We start from the raw sequence: 10,070 nt of genomic DNA on the forward strand, positions 1-10,070 counted from the left end.
GCTATCTATAGTCAGAGTTCCTTTTGCTTTTTGGCTCATTGCCAAAGGTTGAGGTCTGCTCTTAAGGAAAAGGGACAATTGTCCCAAGCATCCTCAACAAGCTATGCTTTTACATGTCCCTGGGGCCAGTGCTGCTAACTTTCTTCCTATGCTTGGTAGTCATGGCCAAATCCCATGTTATTCTGAGGTTAAGGTCTTACTATCTGCCTTTTAAGGTTGTATTGGAGATGTCACAGCTAGTCTGCTGATCCACTGGCTTTTGAACAGAGTAGCCAATACTGTCGTATTTTGGCTAGCAACCTCCTGGTAAATCCCCCATTGCTTAGACTAAGAGCTGGTTTTATGAAAAAACACAATAGACTAGATAAACCTTTGCTTGCTTTGATTAGAAAAAGGAAAGAAAAAAACACATTATCAGCATTAAAAATGAAAAGCCTTAACTTGCCACCAATGAAAAACAAAAATTAGGAGATATTTTGCCCATCTCTATGCCAGCAAGTCTGACAATCAAATTGAAATGTATCAATATTTTAAAAATATATAAATTACTTAGATTAACACAAGAGGAAATAAATTTCTTAAATAGTGTCATTCTAGAGAAAGAAATTGAACAACCCATAAATGAACTCCCTAAGAAAAAATCTCCAGGGCCTGATGGATTTACAAGTGAATTCTACCAAACATTTGAAGAATAATTAATTCCAATATAGTTAAAGTATTTGGAAATATAAGTAAAGAAGGGGTACTGCCAAATTCCTTCTATGACAGCAATATGGTACTGATACCTAAACCAAGAAAAGCCAAAACACAGGAAAAAAATTATAGATCAATCTCCTTTATGAATATTGATGCAAAATTTTTTAAATAAAATATCAGCAAAGAGATTAAAACAACTTATCAGCAGGATAATACACTATGAACAAATGGTATTTATAACAGCAATGCAAGGCTGGTCCAATATCAGGAGAGCAATTTCCATAATTAACCATATCATTAACAAAATCAATGGAAATCATATGATGATCTCAATAGATAAGAAAAAGCTGGCAAAATATAGCACCTATTCCTATTAAAAACACTAGAGAGCATTGGGATAAAGGTGACTTTCCTTAAACCAATAAGCAGTGTTTATCCAAAACCAACGTAACCATTATTTGTAATGGAGAGAAGCTTGACACATACCCAATGAGAATAGGGGTGAAACAAGGATGCCCATTATCACCACTATTATTCAGTATTGTTCTATAAATGTCAGCTTTAGCAATAAGAAAAAAAAGATATTAAAGAAATTAGAACAGACAATGAGGAAATAAAACTATTCCATTGTATAGATGATATGATGATATATTTAGAGAATCCTAGACATTCAAAAACCTATTAAAAACAAGTAACAATTTTATCAATTGCAGGATATAAAATAAACTCATACAAATCATCAGCATTTCTTTATATTACTGACAAAGCCCAGCAGAAAGGGATAGAAAGAGAAATTCCATTTAAAATTACCATATACAAAATAAAATATGTGGGCATTTATCTGCTAAGACAAACCCAGGAACAACAATTACAAAATACTTCTCTCTCAAATATAATCAGATTTGAACAACTGGAAAATATCAAATACACATATTATGCTGTTATTTTTTTCCTTTTAGTTTATCTATTTTACCTTCAAAGTTTTTGAAAGGACTTCTTTCTGGAATGTTTGATATTTTCTATTTTTCTTCCCTCTTTGCTATATTTCTACCAGTCTTCTGATATTATTTTCCTTACTGCTTACTTCTTCTCCTCTGATTTTGATTTTTTAGGGAGTCAGAAGTAATGACCCTCTTGATATTGTACTCTTCTCTCAATCTTGGTAAAGAGTTGTACAACTCCTCACATATATAGAGTCCTGTCTCAGGAATCTGTTCCATTCTCTTTGTTCTGACAGTGTCAGAAAATCAGAAATTATTTTCCCTGGGACCAGCAATTTAGTACTTTGTAGGCTCAGCACTTCTAGGTTGCAGTTCTTGGAGGGTTTTTATTCCTGAAGGCTTGTGGCCAAGTTGACTATCAAATTCTTAGAAAACTTCTACCATCTTTTGGTGAGGCCTTTATAAGTACTAGGAAGAGGGAAGGGAGAAAAGGGTTTAGAGAAAGGTTTTCACATAAGTACTTTGTTGTGCCCTTAGGTCTTTTAGTGCAGATTCACTGCTGGTAGCTTGAGAGGCATGGGAGGAAGATGAAATTAATGCAGGAGTTTGAAGATGTTCTTTTTTTTCCCCCTGTACCTTCTTTTGGATTCTGAGTGTATAAACAGTTGAAGTTGTATTATCTTTTATGCATAACTTCTGTTTTGGAGATGTTTGATGAAGGGTATCAGAGAAAATGTCTTATCTTGTGCTTATGTAAGCCTTGTTATCATTGTATGTAAAATTAGTATAAATGCATTCAGAGTAAGAGTTTAAGGCCTCTTCTACAAGGTATGTTGTCTTTAGTGCATGGATTTTGAGAATTTTTTTTCAATATCTTATAGGGAGAGAAGATACCTTTTCATTTGAGTTTTTTAATCTGCAGTTGAGGCTTCTGGATAAGTGACTTTTTGTTAAGTGAGGTATAAATGTCTTTGCAAATCCAAATTATACTCCTATCTAAATACCTTCTAATGACTTGGAGAAGAATGAAGAGAATGAAGATTTAGGGCATACATTGCTAATACAGAAAATTGGGAATATTTTTAGTTTTTGAAATGTGAAGATCCTGAAATTAAATATGTCTGCTAAATGTGACCATGAAGAAATAATGAAAAACTAGACTCTAGCCTCCTTAGCCAAAGCCTTTGGTAACTCCTGGATTGTGACAGTTTATTAATACCTCATCATTCAATCTGTGGGTTAACAAACATCTCTTTTTTTTCTATTTGTATCATTTATAGAGAGCCTTTTTACTCATTTTCCTTGATTATTAGCAATAAAAGAAAGTGGGTATGAAATGAAAAGTGTTCAGTTTCACTTTTTGTTAAAAAAATGAAAAGAACAGTAAAGCTATTAGGCTTGGGAATTGCCTAGGACATTGTTAAACCATACTATACCTGTCTCCCATTAACATAAGTACTCAGAAATTGTCTATAATTTTTACAAATACTAGAATTGTATATGATTGCTGCAGCTTTCTTGCCAAAGAGCTATTGTGCATGTTGAAAATGCTTTCATTTAAAAGTCAGCTATAACACAAAGAACCTTTTTATGTAAATATCTCAAGCCAAATGATTAATTTACAAGATATTATCAACCTGAGGCATTAATAAGATTACTGAAAAGTTCATCATCACATATACTTTTAAGAGGTACATTATAAAGATCTATATGAATAGATACAATCATCTTTTTTCTTTCCTTTAAAAGTAATAGTAAGGCAACCTCTTTTTTAAGAGACATCACTATCTGTAGGTTAAAAATCTGATTCATTTGCTGGGGAAGAAAAGAAACTACAAACAAAAGCCAAAGAAAAAATTCTCCAATCCTCTATATGGCATAGACAAAGGGCCTTAGAGTTGTTTGGGGATATTATGTCCATTCATCGCAACAAAACAAAATTGGTTCTTTAGGAAAAATGAATTGTGCTCAGAGGTTTGACAATCCTATTTAACACGATGAGAAATTACTTATTAAACTAGTTCTACTTCTCCCTACAAGGACTCAAATGAAGAGAGTTGAGTCTCAAATGATTCTTTGTTGTGCTGAATGGTAGAAAAGAAGTTCCTTACTGGACAGGGACTGGACTGGGGTCTATTACCTAGGATAGTGGTAAATGTGCTACAATAATTACCAGGTAGTGAATAATGCAGCAAAATCACTGATGTGTACAATGTAAATAATGGGAATGATAGAGGACATCTGTCCATGTCAACAGAAGGTTTAAATTAACAGGAACATTTGGTCTGATGAAATATTAATTTAGACAATTATTATAACCTCTATGTAAAACAGACATTTCTGAACTTTTAGGAGCATTTGAAAGTAAGAAAACAAATGGCATCAGATCTCTGGAAAATCATATACATGCATTGTACTTTGTAGGAGAAAATGGATTTAGGTAAACAATATTAAGAGCAAAATAGAAGAAAAAGTTAAATTCATAAGATTTTCTTATATTTATAATTCTTATATTTCACTATTATCTTCACTCACTATATTTAGGGATATAAGGATAGGCTTATCTCTAACACTATAGAATATTGATGCATGACAATTATTGAGTAATTTTCAATGATTGAAACTTCAATCAAATGAAGAAATAAACAATTTGTTTTTGTCTATTAGGTCAACTTTGGTACTTCATGACTCCATTTGAGGTTTTATCAAAGAGTAATCTTTGATTTAAATTCCAAAGATTTAAATATCAAAGCTATTTAAAAATTATGAAAGATATTGGACTGGTATGTCACTTCCTTCTCCAACTTATTTTACAGATGAGAAAAGTAAGGCCCACTTAGTTAAGTGACTTGACCATGTTCCTACAGCTTAAATGCCTGAGGTCAGATTGAAAGTCATGAATTACTTACTCCAAGGCCAGCACTCTATCCATTGTACCACTTAGCTGCCTTATAACATGCCAGGCAAAAGCCACAGGGTCTGGAATTATTCTTTTGGCTATGTTTCCTCATTCCTTGTCACCTATAATTTATCACAATTTGTGATTGAACATCAGAATTAATATTTTTATGGTCTGTCAAATCAAAATTTGTGAGCCTGTGTTTCTTCTAATTATTTGAGGGACTCTCACTGAAAAATAAAAACAAATTAAAAAAAGAGTATTGGATAGGATGAGGTTTTGGACAACAAATGTTCTCTTTAGCTGTACTATAATGTTCCTAATTGGCTTTGGAGTAAAATAAATGGTATGTATAAAAGCTTTTAAACACAAAAGTAGTAGCCAAAGAAATTAAAGATAATTTAGAAAATGAGAAAAAAAGGAAGAACAGTTAAAGAGTCCATTATTTGCATTGTTGGTGGAGTTGTGAAAGAATCCAACCATTCTGGAGAGCAATTTGGAACTATGCCCAAAAAGTTATCAAACTGTGCATACCCTTTGATCCAGCAGTGCTGCTATTGGGCTTATATCCCAAAGAAATACTAAAGAAGGGAAAGGGACCTGTATGTGCCAAAATGTTTGTGGCAGCTCTTTTCGTAGTGGCTAGAAACTAGAAGATGAATGGATGTCCATCAATTGGAGAATGGTTGGGTAAATTGTGGCAATGAAGGTTATGGAATATTATTGCTCTGTAAGAAATGACCAGCAGGAGGAATACAGAGAGGCTTGGAGAGACTTACATCAACTGATGCTGAGTGAAATGAATAGAACCAGAAGATCGCTGTACACTTCAATGTTGTATGAAGATGTATTCTGATGGAAGTGGATATCTTCAACATAAAGAAGATCCAACTCACTTCCAGCTGATCAATGATGGACAGAAACAACTACACCCAGAGAAGGAACACTGGGAAGTGAATGTAAATTGTTAGCACTACTCTCTATCTACCCAGGGTACTTATACCTTCGGAATCTAATACTTAATGTGCAACAAGAAAATGGGATTTACACACATATATTGTATCTAGGTTATATTGTAACACATGTAAAATGTATGGGATTGCCTGTCATCTAGGGGAGGGAGTAGAGGGAGGGAGAGAATAATTTGGAAAAATGAATACAAGGGAATAAAAAATTACTCATGCACATATACTGTCAAAATTTTATAATTATAAAATAAAAAAGAGTCCATTATTATGGACTAGATACTTTGACAATACTCCCTATACAAAAGGAATAGCTTGAAATTTTGATGGCAGAGATTTCCAGAGTAAGAAGTCAGATATATGGGAAGGGAAGGAAAGAGTCAAAAGCAAGTGTCCATTTGTGAACAATGAAAGGATAGTAATTTTAAAAAGTTTTATTCTATGTTTTGCTTGTATACTATAATCATTTAATTAATGTTACTTTGTGAGAGGTCTCTTAACAAAGCAAAATAGTTAAATAAAACGAAAAATATAGTAGTCTCCTTTGAAAGTGTATGCAACATTTCACATTTGTATTCTCTACTCACTTCTTTTAAAAATTAACATAAATCTATTTTATCTGCTATCCCACTGCTAAGCCCACAAGAAATCAAAAGATGAGGAATCGGTACTTCTTGTGCAAAAGTATTTATAGCATCTCTTTTTATGGTGGCAAAATATGATAAATTAAGAGTATATGAATCTGATGGAGCATTATTGTGCTGAAAGAAATGAGGCAAAAAGAGAAGAAGAAAGGGAATGAGGAAGGGAGGAAGGAAAAAAGGAAGGGAAGAAAGGAGAAAGAGAGAGGAAGGAAGGGAAGGAGGATGGATAATCAATTTAAATAAATTAATTACAGGAACTTCTAATAGGGCCAATAAACAAAAACAGGGAAGGGAGAAAGCTTGTGGGACCAGACTGGTATCAATGTAATATACAGGAAACTGATCTTTGAACAAAATATTAATAAAAAAAGAAAAGGGAAATGGAAGGCAATATAAAAGAAATAAATGGATCTTGATGTTGTTGGTGTCACTATGGAACATGAAGTTAATTAGCCGATACTCAATCCTTGCTCCCTACAATTTTTTAGTCTTCATCTTTTTGGAAGCTAGGGTATGGTCCTTTGTCCAATCACCATACTTTTTTTTTTCTCTATCTCTGGATATTAAATCATCCATACCCAGTTACAACAAATATTCACAAGAAGAATGCAAGAGCAATAGACTTGTTACAACTGATGGTGTTAACAAATATAGTGTCTATACCAGAATTATTCTTTTAGGGGAAAAAAAGGATTCATTGCTGGGAAGAATATGAAGACAGACACAGAAGTGCTTTGAGTTAGATCCTCTAGGATTCTACCAGGGAAATGCAAAATGCTTCACAAAGGATTTTCTTCTGTCACAATTTTCCCAATCAGGAGCATTAGAATCTTATAGAAATCTGTTCCAATAAATGCTGAAAATGAGAAAAAAATCTTATAGATTAAAAAAAAATGTTCTCTATTTAGTCTATTGGCCCTCTTGTCAAGTATTCCTTTCTTGTTATGAATTGAAAATACTTAAGGCAACCACAATACTTCAAAGCCCACAATTAGAAAAAAAATTCTAATATCTACTTTCATTTAAATCTTTGTTCATTTCTAGCTAAATTTTTTTCTTCTTTATGTTTGAGGCAAAAATAAAATGGAGATACGAGACAATTTTAGCTAAAAGAAGAGAACAATGTATAAAATCGCTTACTGAGCAGGCTGGAAAAGGGAAGAAAAGAAATTTGACCAGTTCCTGAATGTGTGATTACAACTGATTCCTTCAGTTTCGGTAATCTGCTCTGAGATGTGTAGAGGGCTCATTGACTCACTTTGAACTCTCTCTTCTTTGATATAGCTCATTATTCCTTTGAATTTTTCCTTTTTGGAGGTTCCTTCTTTTGATTATTGTCCCTTGTCTCATTCTTTTTGACTCTCTGGTGATGCTGTCTCCCTCTGATTTTACTGCTGTTAATTCAACTCTTGTAGTAACTACTCCATCTTATCAATTTTTTTTTCAGAGATGGTATGTTTGTGTGTCATTTTAAGGACTTTCAGGTGTGAATCAAGTTCACTCTCTGGTTCAAAGATCAAAATAGTCTCAAATTCCCCTAAGGGCTTATAAAGTGCTTCCCCTCCAACTTCAAATTCCAAGGATCCAGTAAGTTCTCATAACTCTAATACAAAAAGAAAATAAAGACTAAAAATCATAACTTTATATGTGAATGGACAACGTGATCTAATAAAATGAAAATGTATAACAAAATGAATGAGAACATAAATCCTCTAAAAAAGAGAGACAAAAAAAAAGAAATGAGAATGGAACAAAACAGCACATTTATTAATACAACAAAAAGGAATAAAATGAATAATACCAACAGAGATATGGAAATATCATTATGTTTAAAAATGTGTGATGAAATAATAATATTAATTATGTGTATACATATTACATATGCACATATATACAATAGGTGTACATACATGCATAAATACACACACACACACACACACACACACACACACACAGCATATATATACCAAATAGCCAAACACCTAAAGCTATAAAAGAAAAGAAAAGTGTGTACAATAACATACATGATAATTGTAGGAGACTTTAATGCATCTTTGTCAAAGTTTAATAAATTTATTTTTTTAAAGTAAAGTATGGAATTTATCAAATTAATATAGAATTCAGACCTGAAAGTTGCACTGCCTGCTTAAATGAGAACATATATGAGGAAATATTTCTTTAAACCTATAATAGCTTTAAAAAGATAGAGTATATCCTAGGACACATATTAAGTATAAAAATAATTCTATAAATTGAAGAATTCTCTCATTATATTTAAATGAGGTGATATAGTGTAGAATGAAAAAACACTGGAACACTGGTTGTTTTAGTAGAAGATCTAGGCAAACTCCTTTATAATATTGTGCAAGTCATTTAACCACTTCAATTTTAGTGTCCTTATCTGGAAAAGTTAGAAACACAGATTAGATTACCTTTATGGATTCAATAAATTAAGTTCTTGGTACAAGGACACAAAATAGCAGACAGATCTAAGTTTGCCTGAGTCAAATCTCTCTCCATTAAGCTACCTGCCAGTTTATACTAAAAGTGCTAATTTAAACTTTCACTTGAATCATTGGCAGGAGAATACTCTCCACTGTTGCATATTGAAACTCATTTATACATTCTCATTAGATTTTTTTTCTATGTTGTTCCATAAATTGCCCTAAATCTAATGATCTTATATCTCAATAAACAAGCATGCTTAAATATAGTTTGATAATTATTTCAACATGATTGTTTTCTTTTGCATTTCTATGTATTTTGTTTTATGTATTAAATTAATTCCCATGAGGAGCTCATAGTGCTAAAAGTGTCTAAAGTACATAAAAAGTTTAAGAAGTCCTATTAAAATATTTCTCCCTGAAGTATATTTAAGTGAAATAACTTTAAAATTACAAAAGACATGGAAATTCAAAAACCGTTTTGTTTCAAGATTATGAATTGAAATTCAAATTAAATTTGAATTATTTCTTAATTACATTTACTGACTAAATGTAATAAAATTAAATTCTTTTAAAAGACCAAATGATTTAGTCAAATTAGAAACATTGCAGAAAGTGAAAACAAAGATTTTGAGACTTTCAAGGGATATAACAACTATCAGGATGACTACCTTCATTACAGGGAAGAAGAAAAATTAAAGAAATGATTAAAATAAAGGAAAGGAAACAGCAGAAAATAAAAATTTAAATGGGAAATATGCTCTTATCTCAAAGTATCATCTACCTGACCTTGAACTTATCTAAATTTTTCTTCTTTATGCCACTTAAAATGTTTCACATACAATCTTCCCTCTTCTATTGATATATTTCTACAAGATAGGAATATTAGCATTATGTTAACATATAAGCATGTAAAAAATGAAACAAAGAAATAAAGCTCTTGTACACACACAATGGCAGACAGATTTAAATTTGCTCAAGCCAAATCTCTATTAAAATAAACTGTCCATGTTGGTGCTGAAACAGTAATTCCAGCTTTCCTAGTTGTATCAACACTCCATTGTTGAAAATTGAAACCCATTTATTCCCTCTCATTGTATTGTTTTCTATATTGCTCTATAAATTCCAACCAAATTTGAGTACTATGGAGCCTACATCTTTTGTTTTCATGGATACTAATATACTTGATACACTTGAAATTTTCATCTGTGATCTCATTTTTTTCATTGACTTACTACTTTCTTTTCAGTTCACATATTTCCTTGATGTCTTTCACAGTATTTTAAACATGTATCCTTGTGAATATTATTCTAAACTCTTGCTTAATTTTATATTAACAAAATATATACTGTCAGAAAGGAGAATGTGATAGAATAAATGAAAGAGAAAAAGAAAATGTTCTTGTCATTTCATTAAAGAAATTTAAAATCTATAATTCATATTTGTAGTGATTTAAGATTTATGAATTTTTTTCACAACAA

This window comes from Sminthopsis crassicaudata, chromosome 5, assembly GCF_048593235.1.
Source record: "Sminthopsis crassicaudata isolate SCR6 chromosome 5, ASM4859323v1, whole genome shotgun sequence".
In the NCBI taxonomy this organism is placed as follows: Eukaryota; Metazoa; Chordata; class Mammalia; order Dasyuromorphia; family Dasyuridae; genus Sminthopsis; species Sminthopsis crassicaudata.